At 34.8% G+C, this 19840-nt stretch overlaps 1 protein-coding gene across 4 annotated transcripts in view; it reads right to left on the bottom strand.

Moving 5' to 3' along the window:
- The window catches only part of GBF1 (golgi brefeldin A resistant guanine nucleotide exchange factor 1), a 127106-nt gene extending 110443 nt beyond the window's left edge, over positions 1-16663 (bottom strand). For all 4 annotated transcript variants that reach the window (XM_051981277.1, XM_051981274.1, XM_051981275.1 and 1 more), the window contains exon 1: positions 16413-16663. The gene's annotated coding sequence lies outside the window, so the exon portion shown is untranslated. The remainder of the gene's footprint in view (positions 1-16412) is intronic.
- Positions 16664-19840: the final 3177 nt, after the last annotated feature.

Raw genomic sequence — 19840 nt, 5'->3', positions numbered from 1 at the left:
TATGATGGCTACAACAATGTAAGTAATAAGAACACAAAGAACAACAAAAAAAGCCTCCACAATGCTGAACACTATGTAATTATAATGGCCAAGACTAGTTCTAAAGAAGAGATAAGACGATATGCCTTTCTCCTTTCATTGAAGGAAGGTGGACTATGATAGATGTGGAAAAATGCAGATATTCTCAGACTCAGTTGATATACTGCTTAGTTTTGCTAAATGGTTTATTTTTCCTTTGCATACTAAAAGGGATTGCTAACTAAAAATGCTAGAAAAGGAACAAATTAAAAACCCCCAATCAAACACTAAACTTGAAATTCAAAAAATAAAAGGAGAGATCAATAAAATTGAAAGTAAAAAAACTATTGAATTAATTAATAAAACTAAGAGTTGGTTCTATGAAAAAACCAACAAAATAGACAAACCCTTAGTAAATCTGATTAAAAAAAGGAAAGAGGAAAATCAAATTGTTAGTCTTAAAAATGAAAAGGGAGAACTCACCACTAACGAAGAGGAAATTAGAGCAATAATTAGGAGTTACTTTGCCCAACTTTACGCCAATAAATTCGACAACTTAAATGAAATAGAAGAATACCTCCAAAAACATAACTTGCCTAAACTAACAGAGGAAGAAGTAAATATCCTAAACACTCCTATCTCAGAAAAAGAAATAGAACAAACTATCAATCAACTCCCTAAGAAAAAAACCCCAGGACCAGATGGATTTACATCTGAATTCTATCAAACATTTAAAGATCAATTAACTCCAATGCTAAATAAACTATTTGAAGAAGTAGGGATTGAAGGAGTCCTACCAAACTCCTTTTATGACACAGATATGGTACTGATACCTAAACCAGGTAGGCTGAAAACAGAGAAAGAAAATTATAGACCAATCTCCTTAATGAATATTGATGCTAAAATCTTAAATAAAATATTAGCAAAAAGATTACAGAAAATCATCCCCAGGATAATACACTATGACCAAGTAGGATTTATACCAGGAATGCAGGGCTGGTTCAATATTAGGAAAACTATTAACATAATTGACTATATCAACAACCAACCAAACAAAAACCATATGATCATCTCAATAGATGCAGAAAAAGCATTTGATAAAATCCAACAGCCATTCCTAATAAAAACACTTGAGAGCATAGGAATAAAAGGACTTTTCCTTAAAATAGCTAGGGGCATATATTTTAAACCTTCAGTAAGCATCATCTGCAATGGGGAAAAACTGGAACCTTTCCCAGTAAGATCTGGAGTGAAACAAGGTTGCCCACTATCACCATTATTATACAATATTGTATTAGAAACACTAGCCTCCGCAATAAGAGTCGAGAAAGAGATTAAAGGAATTAGAGTAGGCAATGAGGAAACCAAACTATCACTCTTTGCAAATGATATGATAGTATACCTAGAAAACCCCAGAGATTCTACTAAAAAGCTATTAGAAATAATTCATAATTTTAGCAAAGTAGCAGGATACAAAATAAATCCCCATAAATCCTCAGCATTCTTATACACCACCAACAAAATCCAAGAGCAAGAGATACAAAGAGAAATTCCATTCAAAATAACTGTTGATAGCATAAAATATTTGGGAATCTACCTACCAAAGGAAAGTCAGGAATTATATGAGCAAAATTACAAAAAAGTTTTCACACAAATAAAGTCAGACTTAAATAATTGGAAAAATATTAAGTGCTCTTGGATAGGCCGAGCGAATATAATAAAGATGACAATATTCCCTAAACTAATCTATTTATTTAGTGCTATACCAATCAGACTTCCAAGAAAATATTTTAATGATTTAGAAAAAATAACAACAAAATTCATATGGAACAATAAAAAGTCGAGAATCTCAAGGGAATTAATGAAAAAAAAAATCAAATGAAGGTGGTCTAGCTGTACCTGATCTAAAATTATATTATAAAGCAGCAGTCACCAAAACCATTTGGTATCTTAGAAATAGATTAGTTGATCAGTGGAAAAGGTTAGGTTCACAAGACAGAATAGTCAACTATAGCAATCTAGTGTTTGACAAACCCAAAGATTCTAAATTTTGGGGTAAGATTTCATTATTTGATAAAAACTGCTGGGATAACTGGAAATTAGTATGGCAGAAATTAGGCAAGGACCCACACTTAACACCACATACCAAGATAAGATCAAAATGGGTCCATGACCTAGGCATAAAGAACGAGATTATAAATAAATTAGAGGAACATAGGATAGTTTATCTCTCAGACTTGTGGAGGAGAAAGAAATTTGTGACCAAAGATGAACTAGAGACCATTACTGATCACAAAATAGAAAATTTTGATTATATCAAATTAAAAAGCCTTTGTACAAACAGAAGAATTAGTTTAGTAGGGAATGCAAACAAGATTAGTAGGGAAGCAACAAACTGGGAAAACATCTTTACAATTAAAGGTTCTGATAAAGGCCTCATTTCCAAAATATATAGAGAACTGACTCAAATTTATAAAAAAATCAAGCCATTCTCCAATTGATAAATGGTCAAAGGATATGAACAGACAATTTTCAGATGAAGAAATTGAAACTATTACCACTCACATGAAAGAGTGTTCCAAATCACTATTGATCAGAGAAATGCAAATTAAGACAACTCTGAGATATCATTACACACCTGTCAGATTGGCTAAGATGACAGGAAAAAATAATGATGAATGTTGGAGGGGATGCGGGAAAACGGGGACACTGATGCATTGTTGGTGGAGTTGTGAACGAATCCAGCCATCCTGGAGAGCAATCTGGAATTATGCCCAAAAAGTTATCAAACTGAGCTTACCCTTTGATCCAGCAGTGTTTCTATTGGGCTTATACCCCAAAGAGATACTAAAAAAGGGAAAGGGACCTGTATGTGCCAAAATGTTTGTAGCAGCCCTGTTTGTAGTGGCTAGAAACTGGAAAATGAATGGATGCCCATCAATTGGAGAATGGCTGGGTAAATTGTGGTATATGAATGTTATGGAATATTATTGCTCTGTAAGGAATGACCAGCAGGATGAATACAGAGAGCCTTGGAGAGACCTACATGGACTGATGCTAAGTGAGATGAGCAGAACCAGGAGATCATTATACACTTCGACAACGATATTGTATGAGGATGTATTCTGATGGAAATGGATTTCTCTGACAAAGAGACTTAACTGAGTTTCATTGGATAAATGATGGACAGAAACAGCTACATCCAAAGAAGGAATACTGGGAAATGAATGTGAACTATTTGATTTTTGATTTTCTTCCTGAGTTATTTTTACCTTCTGAATCCAATTCTCCCTGTGCAGCGGGAGAACTGTTCGGTTCTGCAAATGTGTATTGTATCTAGGATATACTGCAACATATTTAACATATATGGGACTGCTTGCCATCTGGGGGGGGGGGGGAAGAGGGAGGGAGGGGAAAAAACGAAACATAAGTGATTGCAAGGGATAATGCTGTGTAAAAATTATCCTGGCATGGATTCTGTCAATACAAAGTTATTATTAAATAAAATTAAATTAAAAAAAAATAAATAAATAAATAAAAGGGATTGCTAAATTGGCAGAAGAGGGTAAAGGAATAAATATGTTCAGAAATAAAGGAAATATAAAAAAAAGAAATCAATAAAAAATTAAACTTAAATATTATAGGTACCATAATTCCAGTGATTGTTTTGTATAAAGACAGAAAGTATGTCATGTTACCTATCAGAAAAGGAAGAGGAAAAAAAAAAACAACAGACCAAAGAAAAATTGGTGTCTTTCTCCACCTTGCCAAGCTACAAATTTGGTACTCAAGCTCTGTTTAAAAAAATTTTTCAGAGAAAATCTTCACCCCAAAATCTCTGTAGACTGATCATTCTTATACCTATCACTTCTGCATTTTATGCATATTGTTGTTTTCCTCACCTAAGAATTAAGCATTAATCTTAGTTATAAGAGCCTCAAAATTGTCCCTTCACCTTCTTCTTCTTAATCAGTTAATGTCCATCACTTATCTTTCCTCATTCCTTTTACAAAGCATTTCCATGTTCTACAGAGCATTTCTTCTATAGATAATTTTTTTTCTCCTTCCATAGGTTATTTCTTCAAGCATTCAGCACATAGGAAATGCTTTACAAAACTCTGTTGACTGATTTCATATCATCAGTTTTCAATTATTTATTTGTGTCTCTATATTTTTTTGCTTTCTCTCCCATGACTGTATACAGCTTTTTGGTCAATACTCTTGAAAATGTTTATTTTGTATACACTTCCCTGTTAGGATCTTAATTACTTGAAAACAGTGCTTCTGTCATCACTTCCTTTTGTATCTCTCCCTAGTGCTTTTTACAGAGCTATCTCAAAGACAAGAGTTCAAGCTGGAGTTTTGACTGATGAAAGATACCTGCATCCACGGGTGGCATTTTGTAGGTCCAGATAGATAGATAGATAGATAGATGATATGATATGATATGATATGATATGATATGATATGATATGATATGATATAGAAAAGAGTAGATTTAAAAGGAAGCAACAAAAGCATGGTTGGATCCCAAAAACAGACCAAAGGGACTACGATTGTGTCATTCTGAACCAGCAATATTTTCCAGCTGGTTGATAGTGACTAAATCCAGCAAAAGTCGACTATGGATCAGATCTAAACTTAAGTCAGAAACTTGCAGAGATCAGACCAGGGAGACAACAATCAGACTTTACCCTGGAAAAGAGCACTGAAAACTTGTGGTTTACCTGCCTAAGCTGTAAATAAAATCTTGGAATAACACAACATTCAACAGTCCAAGAAAGTGGCAACATGATTAGTCCAGACTTTCCATCTCGAAGTACAAAGTCCAACCCTAATAATGAGTACAAAGTCAGGAAGTAGGCTGGAAAAATGAACAAATAAAAAAAGAATCCCACAATAAAAAGCTATTACTGTGGCAGAGAAACTCAGGACATAACTCCAGAAAAAGAAGATGACCCCAAAATATTTATAAAGTCAAAGAAAAATACAGTTTATGTACAAATTCAACAAATCTTAGTAGAGATGAAAAGTTTTTAAATGTTTTATGAGTGCAAGGAAAGAATAGGAGAAAAAAATTGGAAAAGAAATGAAAATTATGGAAGAAAGAGAATTTACAGCTTATACAAGAAATACAAAACCTTGCCCATGTAACAAACTCCCTGAAAATTGAAAATGGACTACATGGAAGTCAATTACTTCATGACACAATATTAAAGCAAAATCAAAAGACTAGGGGGAAAAAAAAGAGGAAAACATAAGATATGTCTTAGCCAAAACAATTAATCTGGAAATTAGAGACAATTTAGGAATCAATAGACTATTTGAAAGTCATGAACAAAAAAAAGAGCCTAAAAATCATATTTCAAGAAATCTTAAAACAAAACTATTTAGGTCCCTTAGAACCAGAAGACAAAATAGAATTAGAAAAAATGAACTGATCATTTTCTTTAAAAAAAGCCCCAAAATGAAAACTCCTATGAATAATACAGTCAAAATCCAGTGTCAAGGTCAAAGAAAAAATGTTGCAAAAGGTAAAGAAAGAATTTAAGTACTGAAGAGCCAAAGTCAATATTATACAAGATTTAGCAATCATCACTATAAATGAGGGAAAAGTTTAGAATATGATATTCCAGAAGGAAAAAAAATAGAGGTTTACAACTAGGAATGTCATCCAAGGAATCCAAGTACAATTCTACAGAAGAAAAACAAAGGGGAGGGAGTCTTTAATTAAATAAAGAACTTCTAAGCATTCATGATGGGGGAACTCAAATATAAACATTGAGTCAAAAACAAAAGATTAAAAAGATAAACATGAATAACCATCATAAGGGAATAAACAAAACTAATATGTTTTCATTCTAAAACAGTAACATGATACATGTGTCCCCTCTGAACTCTATTATCATTAAAAGTCATGGAAGGAATCTAATCAGACAGAAAAACTAAGTCTAATTCTGTTTCTTGATGACAAGTGGAAAGGGAAGAGAAGACTCTATTATAGGAAGAAAGAAAGAGTAAGGATGGGAAAAATTATCACCGATAATTGGGATGCAGAAGTAGAAGTCTTCTAAAATAAAAGAATGAGTGGGCAACACTTAAATCTTAATCTGAACTGATTAAAGGAAGGAAGAATACATACAGTTAGGTATAGAAATACATTTCACTCACTAGGGAAACAGGAGAGAAAGGGGAAAGAGGGAAATATGAAGGAGGCTAGATTAAGAATGGTTTAGTATCAAGCAAAATGAACTCTAACTAGGGTGGATTTTGAAGAGGCATTTAAAAGAAAAAAATGTTATTCCCCATCCCCCCTGGATGAGGGAAAGAAAGGCAAGGGAAGAGAAGCAGTTTATACCAAATCCAGAATACTAGTGCTGTGCTCACTCCTCCCACACAACCAACTTCTTTATAAAGAAGAAAGAGGAAAGAAAGAGAAGGAAAATAATAAGAGAATAAAGAGAAATACAAATGAGCAATCATAAAAATGAAATGTGAATGGGATGAACTCACCCATAAAAAAGGAAAAGAGCAGAATGGATTAAAAAGTAGAATCAGACAATATGCTATTTACAAGAAACACACTTGAAATAGAAAGATACTCACAAAATTAAGATAAAGAGCAAATGCAAAATATATTATCTTTTATCTGAAGTAAACAACAGCAAAAATAGATTTAATTTAAAAAGATAAAGAGAAAACCATTTTACTGAAAAACAATTATTATCAAAAATTAATTTCAATTATTAATTAATATCAATACTAAATATATGCATCAAGGGGCACAGCATCAAATACTTAAAGTTAAATGAGTTCTAGAGAGAAATAAAGAATACAATTATAATAATTGAGAACTGGAGTTTACATCTTTCTGATCTAGTTAAACATCTACACAGAACTTGCTAGGCATTGTGCTAAGCACTTTACAATTATTATCTCATTTGATCCTTACAACAATCCTAGGAAATATTATTCCTATTATTTCCATTTTACATATAACAAAATGGAGGCAAACAGGTGAAGTGACTTGCCAAAAGTTCACACAGTTAGTGAATGTATGAGGCCCAATTTGAATTTAGTTTTTCCTGACTATAGAACAAGAGCTTTATCCACTTCACCACCATAAAATAAAATAAAAAAGAAGTGAGGAACCTGAATAAAATTTTAGAAAAGTTAGACAAAGTACCTCTAGAGATTACTCAATAGGAACAAACAAAAGGAGACACCCAAATTTCTCAGTTCTCAGAAAGTACATGGTACCTTCAAAAAAAAACAGACCACATATTAGGAAATAAAAAAACTTAAAATGCAAAAAAAATAGAAATATTAAGTTCAACTTTTACAGATCACAATAAAAAACATGTTCAACAAAAGGCTACTGAAGAAACAATTAAAAACCTATTGGTGAATAAATCAAAATCCTAAAGAATAGGTGGAAGAAAGGACAAATCATAGAACCAATCCATATTTTATTAAAGAAAATAACAATGAGACAAGACAGCAAAATTTTGGACATGTAGCTAAAGCAGTCACTATATGAAAAATGTTATCTCTACACACTTTCATCAATAAAAGAGAAAAAGAGATTTTTAAAAAACTGGAAAGCCAACAAAATAAACATCAAATAAATTCTGAAAAATGAAAGAAAAGATGAACAAAAAAGCAATGAATTAATAAAATTGGGAGTTGGTTTTTAGAAAACAAAAAATAGAAAAGACCAGCCATTAGCTAACTTAATTTTTAAAAATAAAATCAAATTACTTGTATTAAAAACGAAAAAGGTGAATTTGCAACCAATGAAGAAATAAGTTACTAAAAATTATTTTGCCCAAGTATTTGCCAATAAAACTGACAAGCTAATTTAGACAAATATTCACAAAAACATGAATTGTTCAAGTTAAATGATTGACTGACTGGGTGGGGGAAGTGGCTAGGTCTATAGAATTGAATAGCTAGGATATGGCTGAGTAGCTTTTTTCTGGACTGCCCAAAGCAGTTTTGAAGACTCAAGACTTAAAAAATTCCCAGATTTCATCATATATTATACATTAAATTCAAAATGGACCCTAAATACTATAAATGTATCATAACAATATTTGAAGAAAATCAGATAAGGTACTTACAACTAAAGGAGAAATATTATCCAAATACTAGATGGAGGCTGTCACAAAATATAAAATGAATAATTCTGATTACCAAAAAAAAATTTTTTAAACTTCTGCACAGACAAATTCAATGCAACTAGAATGGAAAAAGCAACACTTTGACTTGGAAAATCTTTACAAATATTTCCAATTGTAATTTGTATTTATTCAAAATAAATAAGGTACTAACACAAATATACAGTGTTCCAAAAATTTTAGTGAAGTTTTAAGTATACAACACTAAAAATTATGTTCCAATGAATGCATAAGTGGTCAAAGAATAAGAACAATTATCAGAATTGCAAACTATGTCAATTTCTAGTTAAGATCTTGCCCCAGGATAATGGGCATGGGGGAAAAATGGTCTAGTCTCTGTCATCTCCCCAGCTTTAATGGAATTCTGCCCCAAGACCATCTCTAGTACTCAGCTGCCCTCTAGGGACAAGACCTCTTCTATTTCATGTCCCATAGGACCTTCTACTCATTCTCTTGTCTAGCTTCCTATACATCTATGTGTTAGCTAAAACTTTTTATAAGACAAGTCTATTGGGGCCTCACAAGACATAACATCAATACCTGCTGCCAAGAGGTTGAACTTCAAGAAAGGACTTCAAATAATCTAATCAGATGCCTCTTTTCAATAGACCTGACTCTAGTGACACTCTCTGGACTCACTGCTCAGTGATTAGTATGTTACCATATTGCTATATATACTCCTTGCACCCCATTTCTACTTCCAGACATTCCCTCTCCCATTTTAAATGATCTCTCCTTTAAGATTCACAATGCCTAAATATATCACCCAATCCACATCCTAATAGTTATCTATCAACTTCCATGACATTCATTTCCTAGCTCAATGAGCTTAGTGCTTGGTTCACAATTCCTGCCCCCTCTCCCCCCCTGCCCAACTCTCTCTCTCTCTTTTTTTTTCTCTCTCACATACACACACCCTGAGATAGTAGGATAGAAAGCCACTCAAGGGAACTTGGAACACACAAATGTAAAGATATAGACATAGACAAAGACACAGAGACTTGGGACAGTAAGTTGGAAAGACAATTCCAAGAAACCTGAAATATAGACATAGACAACTGTCTTTCTTTCCCTCTCTCCCCGCTCTCTCCACTCCAGTCCTCAATAAAAAGGATTTCAACATACATATCAATGTTCTTTCTAATACTCTAAATTCCTAAAAACACAGAGATGGTCACATTCTTCATATTGCCCATTACCCCCAAGTATTCTATTCCTGGTTCATGAACTCCAAAATTCCTTTATCTGATCATAATCTTTTATCATTCCATCTTTCCTGAAACTTTGTAACTCCTAACCCTGTTGTGATTACCACTCTATTCCTCCATCCCCCTGTCCTTTCCCAGGTCATAATCTTGCACTTTACTATCCTCTCCTTCCTTCATTATCATGGCCCCCTCAATTCTACATTAGAATCTCTTGCCTCCTGGACCAATATATTGTCTATCATGCCTTCTCAATACCCAACTTGAAATACTCCCACCACTCAACACCTGAGACAAAACCTAAGAACAAACTCTGCTTCAAAACTTTACCACTTAACCCTTCTCAGTTTCAGTTTCCTCATCTGTAAAATAAAAGTGACAATAGCACTTATCTAAAAGGTTTAGCCTGAGGATCAAATAACATGTAAAGCACTTTGCAAATCTTAAGGCTCTGAATAAATGCTAGCTACTAATGTACTAATTACATTACTAATGTAATGTAATCTTGTACTCCTAATCTTGTACTACTGAACAAGGTTGGAAATCACAATACTATGATAACTATGTCAAATACAAATTTATATTATCTAATCTCAATTGGAACCTCAAGATAAATGTTCTATTCATCTTAATTGATTCACCCTTCCACTTTCCACAAAGACTGTTCTAAAACTCATCTCTCCTTAAACCTAGCATGGTATTTGTTTCTGCCACTCCATCAACTGAGATTCTGACCTCACATTTCACTGGAAAAAAAAAAATGACCCCTTGCTTGAGTAAACCAACTTAATTCTACATCAGAATCTCTTACCTCCTAGACTTATTGGCTATCACACTTGCCAACACCCAATCTTTAAATATTCCCATCATCCAACGCCCGAGGTAGCAATGTGGCTCAATGGATAGAATTTGCCTAATGCTTTCCTATATTCCCTCATAAGACATCACTAATGCACTTTTCCTCATTCTCTCCTACATTCCCGTCTAAAATTTAAAAAATGTCCTTCTCTGCCAAAGCCAACCCCTATACATGCATCCTTGATCCTATTCCCTTCCTTCTAAATTCTCCAGTAAACTGTCCCCATTATCATTCCTAAGCTCCCTCTTGCATCCAAATCATTGCTTATATACGGACTCTTTCTATCAATAAATAAGTTCAAGTTCCTTAGACATTAAAAAAAAATCCTTCCTTACTTAATAATTCCTGCTGGCTTCCCTATAACTCTTTTCCCCTTCATAGTTATGTTCCTTGAGACAGCTGTCCACCCTTAATGGCTCTAGTTCCTCTCCTCCCATTCATTTCTAAACCTTTGCAATCTAACTTTCAAATTTATCATTCCACTGATACAACACTCTTCAAACTTATCAAATTTAGTGGCCTCAGTCTTCTTCCTTCTTGAACTTTCTTCAGCATGCAACATTGCTAAGAATCTCCTACTAGATATTCTTTCCTCTCTAGGTTTTTCTGACAATGCTCTCTTCTGTTTCTCTTTCTATTTGTCCAATTGTTCCTTCCCAGGCTTTTTCTTTGGAGGCTTTTCATCGCCCTTAAGCCCACTAAATATGGCTGTCCTTTGCTATGTCAAACTATTCAAAAGAAACTCTGTCTACACCTAGGCACCCAAGGGTAACAAGGAGCATCACTTTTAACCAAGAACTAAACATACAGTCTACTTTCATGCTAGCACTTCAAAGGTCTTAGAGGAGAGTCAAGTTCCACCTGTTTTAAAGGACTGAACTATTCCTATTTGAAATTTTTTCTCAAAGAAAAGAAAAGGCTTCTACAGTTTCAACAGATCCTGCCCAGACCTAGAAGGTGTGCTATTATCAAAAAGTTACATTTACTGATCCTATTCATTCAATAATCTAGATAGCCTACTATGAAACACATACCTATTTTACCAAGGCTATAATCTAGAAAAGTGAGAAAAATTCATTCAATTAATGGACTAAAAAAAATAGGCTATCATTTCATTTTCCAATTTAGTTAAATCTAAATCTCTCTTTAGAAAATGGCCATATTCAGGTTGAGCAATTAAAATTTAAGTATTTGTTCCCTATAACCATTTTCCTACTTGTTAAATTAATAAATTTTATGCTCCCTATTTTATAATAACTAGTTGGACTTAGTTGCTGGACATTGCTGGGCAAGAAGATGACTATATAGATTTCTGGTTCACAATTTGAAATATGGAACTTTAAGGAGACACAAAAATATTTATACCTCTTTTTTTGCAGTGTCAAAGAATTAGAAATTGAGGAGGAACCCATCAATAAAGGAACATTTATACAAGTTATAGTATATAAACACAAGTAAATTATGGAGAACACCTCAGGGAAACCTGGAAAGACTTGTATAAACAGATTAAAAGTGATGTGAGCAATAACAGAACAATTTATACAATCGCAACAATGGCAAACAAGGACAAACTACTTTGAAAAAACTAGTAACGCTAATAAGTGTGATGACCAATTGTGAATTCAGAGGATTTAATGATGAAATGTAATGCCAATTTCCTGACAGAGAAATGAAAGATTCAAAGAATACAAAATGAAACAATTACTTTTTTTTGACATAGCCAAATGCTAATTTGTCTTGCTTGGATATACATGCTTGTAATAGGAGTTTTGTTTTTTTCTTTTTTTTCTTTTTCATTTGGAGTTTGGGAAATGAACTGGGAGGGGGAAGAATCTATTTTAGCTAATTGAAAAAAATTTTAATTAAAAAAAATTAATGGTGGTCTCATGCAGAGCAAATTAAGTAGAGCCAATAAAACAATATACATAATGATAACAGTATAGAGAAAAAACCACCACCCCCAAAAAAATCCACAGCATATATTGCAAAACTATGAAAAACAAGCATGACTCAAAGGAAGAGATTTAAGTAAAAAATCATCCATTCCATCCCTTTAAGGAGATCTTTAAAGGTTTACACATAGCATGTATTTTCAGATCCACTATGCTGATTTATTCTCTTCTTTTTCTTCTGTCTTTAAAAAATACTCTTTGTTCTAGGAGGGCAAGGGGAACAGATATTAGAAGAAAGTATAGTGATAAAAAGACATGAATAAAGTTTTAATTAAAAAAAAAATCAATGGAGGTAGAAAAAGAGATATTGTTCTCAGAATGTACAGACAGGTGGTCTGTCATTCAGAAAAAAAAATTTGGTAAGTTCAAAAAAAGATTACAGTCCTGGCAACAAAAAAATGATACAGTAGGTGAAGGGGACCTCAGTTTTATAAGCTAGTAGCATCAAAGCTACTAATCAAAGCATATCATCAAAAACGATCCCTGTAGGCCACATATTAACTTGGAAAACCACAAATTAACACTATGTTTTATTTTTTATTTTGCCAAACATTTTCCAATTACATTTTAATTTGGTTCCAGCCGTAGTATGGAGTTTTATGGTCCATTAAGATATAACTGCTGATCCATTCTCTCTACTCTAGCAAAGCTGCTAATAATTTCTTGGCTTGACTTAATGATGTTATCTTTCAAAAATAGAAGAACCAAGAGAAGAAAATGATATACTGAACCTAATATTCAATACTACAGAAAAACTGACTGTTGGGGATAGAAATGATAGGAATTTTTTAGGGGAATGCTTTATCTTCAAACTGATTTCAGAATGGGAGTAAAAACAAATGTCCCCTGTATTTTGGGACAGAGATTTCAAAAGATTCAAAGAAAGGATACATAAGATCCCTGGAACTAAAATTCTACAGAGAACTCTTCCCAAGATAGAGGAAAGGATCTTAGGAATTAAATTTTAAAGACACAAAGAGAAAGAATTCCAATGACAGGGATAAGGAAGTTGTGTTTAAAGAAATTGACGTGGAAATCCAGAGAACTTAATTTTTTTTAAAACCCTAAGTAAAGGAAAATGAGTACAAAAGTCCTATAAAAAGAGTATGGTGACTTCTAAAAGTCAGAAAGAGCTGAGATTGGTGAGGAAAACTGAACTGTAGCTCAGGGTAGATGGAGTGATGATAACAGATAACAAAAAAGAGAACTATTCAACTTTTAATTTGTTTTCATTTTCTTTTCTTTTCTTTGGGGGAGGAGGGCTGAGGCAATTGGGGTTAAGTGACTTGCCTAAGGTCACATAGACAGTGTTAAGTGTCTGAGGTCAGATTTTAACTCAGGTCCTCCTGACTTCAGGGCTGGTATTCTATTCACTACACTAACTAACTGCCCCGTTTTCATTTTCTTTAACAAACATAATGATTTTCGAATAGGAAAGAACAAAACAAAAATTACCACTAGGAATTGAGAGTCAAGATTAGTAAGACTATATGAGAAATCCTAGTTGTTCTTGATAAACTATAACCCAAGATTATGCTGAGAAAACTTAGAAAATAGTGATAGAAAAGAAGATCAGAAAAACATTTAAAACATAGTAAACAAAAAGTTCATAAAGTGACATAATTAAATAGGGCAATTTGTTAATAATAGGTTAAATGTAATGTATACTTTAAAAAGAGAAAGATTATGAAGAACAGAAAAGGACCAAAGATAAGGCTCCAATTTTCTAAAAACAAAACAGTAGAATCTGTGAATTGTAAACTATTGACCTTGACTTCAATTCCTGGCAAAATTCTAAAACACATAAGGGATGGGTAGTAAACATCTAAAAAAGGAAGTGGTGATTACAGTGAGCCAACACAGCTTCATTAAGAACAGGTCATGCCAGACTAACCTCATTTTCTCCATTGACAGGATTACCAGACTGGTAGATCAAACACTATATTAGTTTATCTAGATTTTACAAAGTCTCTCACTTTACTCTGGTGGACAATATGCAAAGATGTGGAATAATAAAAGTACAGTAAGAGAGAGTCTAAACTAATTGAATGAGTAAACAAAGAGTAATCATCAATGGTTAGATGTCACCTTGGAAGAAGGTATCACAGAGATCTATGCTTTGCCCTGTGCTGTTTAATCTCTTTTTAAAATCAATAATGATTTAGAGAAAAGGTATGTAATTATCACACATGAAGATGACACAAAACTCAGAGGGATAGAGAATATGAGGGATAGACATGAACAGAATTAGAATCTAAAAAGAACATGACAGGGAACAACATAAAACTGGCTAAAAAAATGAAATGAAATTTAAATTAATTATTAAATGTAAAATTAACTTCACAAAATACAAAAGGGAGACATGGCTAAATTTTCTTAGAAAGATTTGACTTGTTTTAGCAGACTGTGAGTGCAATGACTTAAAATGACAACCAAAAAAGATAACCACCTTTGGCTACAATATAATAAGTATGGAATTTTTAAGTCCAAGAAGGGGATAATTCTATTCTATCTTGCCTTAGTCAGATTGTATGTATGTTCAGTGGTATACACCATATTTTAGGAAGGCCACTGATAAATTGAAGGATGATCAGGATAATGAAGTCTCAAAAGTCCTCCCATATGAAAAGCTGTTGAAGAAGCTAAGAATGCTTAGTTTGGTGAAAAGTTTTGGGGTGGGATGAGGGATATGATAGATGTCCTCAAGAATTTAAAGAACTGTCCCATGTAAGTGGAATGGTTTGTTCGTTTGAGCCAGAGGGCAGATATAGAAGCAAAAGATATAAGTTACATAGAAACAAATAATTAACAATTAAGACCTATTCAAAGTTGAATAACCTTGCTTAGGATATTTCCCCTTTAAGGAGGGTCTTCAAATAAATGGTGTCAAAGTAATGGGTAGAACTTCTTGTTCAGTACCAGTTGGATAAACTGGTTTCTAAGGTCCTCGCCAATTCTGTGATCTGTCACTGCCTGATTCCAATCTCTTCAAAACCTCAGAGATCATTTCCTCCAGTATACAGTATATTTTTATTATGATTTGGTACTTCTATTGGCCAAAGTTGCAATTCTTGATCATACCCAAATCCTGTTATATTATTACTACAGACTTTCTCAAGTTTTGTACTGCTCTTATAAAGAAATACCACAAACTGGTCAGAATAAAAACCAAGACAGAGGGATGCAAAAATATCTGTAATTCCCACAGAATCTAGATCAATGCCTTGCTAATAAATGCACATTTCTTCATGGCCTGTTCAAGGCTTTCTACAGAGTAATAGACTTATTAAATTCGCATTTCCACTATCACCATAGGGATGATTACACTTATACTTATGATTATATATATGATATATACTTTGTAAATAAACCGCAACCCATCAGTCCAAATTCTTACCACAACTTGAACTCTATCTATCCTCAGTGCCTGGTTCACTGGGGCTAAGGCCTCCTTCTATCAACTGTCCTGTGCCCTGGCCCCAACAAGTCTAAATTGTCAAATTCTCTACATCTTGCTTTCATTCACTAAACAGAGGATCACCAGCTACAAACACCAGAATGAAAACCCTTCTATTACTCTTGGAGTTTTTCTGAAGTTAAAACTTCTTCACTACTCAAACAACCAAGTGGCAGGAAGAAATATGAATAACCAAAGGGAAACTAAGAAAGTAAAAAATTGTCCACATGAAAGCAGCAAAATAATCTACTCTGAGGCTATTTAAAACAATGCAATCTCATGGTTTCCATTCTCTATCTGAAAGGAGATCCTACAGCTTCTACTTTCTCTTGCACACCAAGGCCGGCAGTTTATTGCATGAACTCGGGAATCTCGGGGCTACCCTCTGAAAGTTGGTGAGGAGCCAGGAGAGGAGTAGGCCCTGCCTCAGGCTCTCTTTCCTGGAGGCAAAGACTTAGTAAAGGGCTGACAGGACCTAGGGCTGAGTGGACGTACCGAGGAGACATTCAAGCATCTTTCAAGGAATCTGTAAGTGGCCGGAGGACTCAGAGTTGAAATAGGCCTTCCCAGGACTGACAGGCTAACCTTTGCCCCCCACGATTGCCTTCCTAATTCCTTCCCATAATTCCCCTCTTTCTCCCCATCACCCAACCGGTGCCTTGTGCCTCCCTAGCTCCCAGGTGCGATAGGGGCTTGGCCCTGGAGACCCTGGGACTTTTCCCGGGAAAAGCTCTCGCTGACCTGTCACCGGATCCAAAATGGCGAGGCCTAGTCCCAGGGCCGGCGGCCACAATTCATGTCCGGCCCGGGAGCCGGCGGAGACCCCAAACAGTTCCCTCGACTCTGCGACAAGGAGGGAAAAGGAATGGGAATCGGTGACCAAAGACAAGAGTCGGTGAGCAAAAGGGTGGGATGGGGCCAGCGATAGCAGCTGCAGTGACGATTCAGGCCCCGGGACGGGCGGAGGAACCGGCTCCCTTCCCTGTCAGTTCACTGACGTGGTAACCAGGCGCAACCTACGCCGCTGCCTGGTAACTGCGCGAGTCTAGTAGTATACACAGCCAATCCCCGCCGGGTCTGGCACCGATCATCCAATCAAAGAAGGAGAGTTGGCCTTAGGAATGGGAACCTTTCCGGGGAAGGTGGGATTACAAAAGAAACTGGAAAAGGATAGGTGATAGATATCCAACGGGAGTGATCAGCTACAGAGTAGCAGTGGAAAGCACCAATAGAAAATGAGGAATTGTACTTGGGCGGTTGGAACGGAGGTGGAGTTAGTGCAAGTTCGGTTGCACTGCGCCGGGACGACTGTGACCGCAGGGTATTGTGGGAAGAGGGACTGAGGCTAGAACTCTTGGCAAATCCGGACAGTCTCCAACCCGCGACCCGAATTCTGGGATGCCCAGTCCTTCAGGCCTTCTCGCCACACCCAATCAGAGGCATTTGAGTCAGGACCACACCCCCACGAGGCCTACCCAATCAAGACTGAGAAAGCCATTCTTCAGGCTGCTGCAGAACTCACTTTGAACTTGCATATTGCAATACTGTCAGCCAGCCTGTCCATTCAATTCAACCAACTCGAGCGATTTACAGCCTGATTACTGGGGACACCGTAATAAAGCCAGCCTGCCTCCGACCCCGCAGGTAGTTTACAATCCATTAGGCGGAAAAAAAATGGTTTCACAAAGAGCTAAGTTACAACTTAATTGTGAGTAGGTAATGAGGAAATCAAGTAATGAGGAGACCAAACTATCACTCTTTGCAGAGGAGATGATGGTATACTTAGAGAACCCCAGAGAATCAACTAAAAAACTATTAGAAATAATCCACAACTTTAGCAAAGTTGCAGGATACAAAATAAATCCACATAAATCATCATAGCATCATTAACAAAATCCAGCAGCAAGAAATACAAAGAGAAATTCCATTTAAAATAACCATCGATGTTATAAAATATTTAGGAATCTATCTGCCGAGGGCAAGTCAGGAACTATATGAGCAAAACTATAGAACACTTTCCACACAAATAAAGTCAGATTTAAACAATTGGAAAGATATCAAGTGCTTGTGGACAGGTCAAGCGAATATAATAAACTCCCTAAACTAATCTATTTGTTTAGTGCTATACCAATCAAACTCCTGAGAAACTATTTTACTGAACCAGAAAAAATAACAAAATTCATCTGGAAGAACAAAAGGTCAAGAATTTTGAGGGAACTAATGAAGAGAAAAGCCAATGAAGGCAGCCTAGCTGTACCAGATCTATAACTATTATAAAGCAGCAGTCACCCAAACCATTTGGTATTGGCTAAGAAATAGAGAAGTTGATCAGTGGAATAGGTTAGGCTCACAAGACAAAATAGTCAACAACTATAGCAATCTAGTATTTGACAAACCCAAAGATCCCAGCTTTGGGAATTCATTATTTGACAAAAACTTCTGGGAAAATTGAAAACTAATATGGCAGAAAGTAGGCATAGGCCCACATCTAACACCATATACCAAGATAAGATCAAAATGGGTTCATGATCTAGACATGAAGAATGATATTATAAACAAATTAGAAGAACATAGGGTAGTTTACCTCTCAGATTTGTGGAGGAAGAAGAAATTTGTGACCAAAGAAGAACTAGAGAACCATTATTGATCGTAAAATAGATAATTTTGATTATATTAAGTTAAAAAGTTTCTATATAAACAAAACTAATGCAGACAAGATTAGAAGGGAAGCAATAAACTGGGGAAACAGTTTTACATCCAAAGGATCTGATAACGGTCTCATTTCTAAAATATATAGAGAACTGACTCAAATTTATAAGAATTCAAGCCATTCTCCAATTGATAAATGATCAAATGATATGAACAGACAATTTTCAGATGAAGAAATTGAAACTATCTATAGTCCTATGAAAAGGTGCTCCAGATCATTATAGATCAGAGAAATGCAAATTAAGATAACTCTGAGATACCACTACACACCTGTCAGATTGGCTAAGATGACAAGAAAAGATAATGCAGAATGTTGGAGGGGTTGTGGGAAAACTGGGACACTGATACATTGTTGGTGGAGCTGTGAACAGATCCAACCATTCTGGAGAGCAATCTGGAATTATGACCAAAAAGTTATCAAACTGTGCATACCCTTTGATCCAGCAGTGTTTCTATTGGGCCTATATCCCAAAGAGATACTAAAAAAGGGAAAGGGACCTGTATGTGCCAAAATGTTTGTGGCAGCCCTGTTTGTAGTGGCAAGAAACTGGAAACTGAGTGGATGCCCATCATTTGGAGAGTGGCTGAATAACTTATGTATATGAATTTTTATAGAATACTATTTTTCTGTAAGAAATGATCAGCAGAAGAATTTCAGAGAGACTTGGAGAGACTTACATGAACTGATGCTAAATGAAGTGAGGAAAACCAGGAGATCATTATACACAGCAACAACAACATCAATTCTGATGGACGTGGCTCTCTTCAACATTATGATGATTCAAACCAGTTCCACTTGTGCTGTGATGAAGAGAGTCATCTACATCCAGAGAGAGAACAATGGGAACAGAGTGAGGAACACAACATAGCATTCTCATTCTCTGTTGTTATTTGCTTGTATTTTGTTTTCTTTCTCAGTTTTTCTTTTTCTTCCTTCTTGATCTGATTTTTCTTGTGCAACAAGATAACTGTATAAGTATGTATACATATATTGGATCTAACATGTATTTCAACATAATTTTTTAAAAAGAAAATAAATGTTAGTCATTTGCTTTAAAAAAAAAAAAAAAAAGAACTTAATTGTACTGCGGAGGTCAAATAATGGCATTTTTTTCTGACCAGATGTGTCTGTACACCTGTCTGCCTGTGTTTATCTGTCTGAATGTCCTTCCATCCACTTTCAATCTGTGATCATAAATATCCAGCTTGGGGTAGTGAATAGATGATAATATAAATATATAACTTAAAATAAGTAGTCTATAATAAAATACCAAATACTTATTGTTTGATTGATAGATGTCATGGACCCTGGGTTCTATATACATTATATATATATATATATATATATATATATATATATATATATATATATATATATATATATATGTATATATATACACATATACACACACATACATATACATTGCTTTACAAACTTTAAAGGACTATATTATCTTATT

This window comes from Antechinus flavipes, chromosome 2 (genome assembly GCF_016432865.1).
Source record: "Antechinus flavipes isolate AdamAnt ecotype Samford, QLD, Australia chromosome 2, AdamAnt_v2, whole genome shotgun sequence".
Lineage (NCBI taxonomy): Eukaryota > Metazoa > Chordata > Mammalia > Dasyuromorphia > Dasyuridae > Antechinus > Antechinus flavipes.
This window is presented reverse-complemented; position numbering and strand designations above follow the sequence as displayed.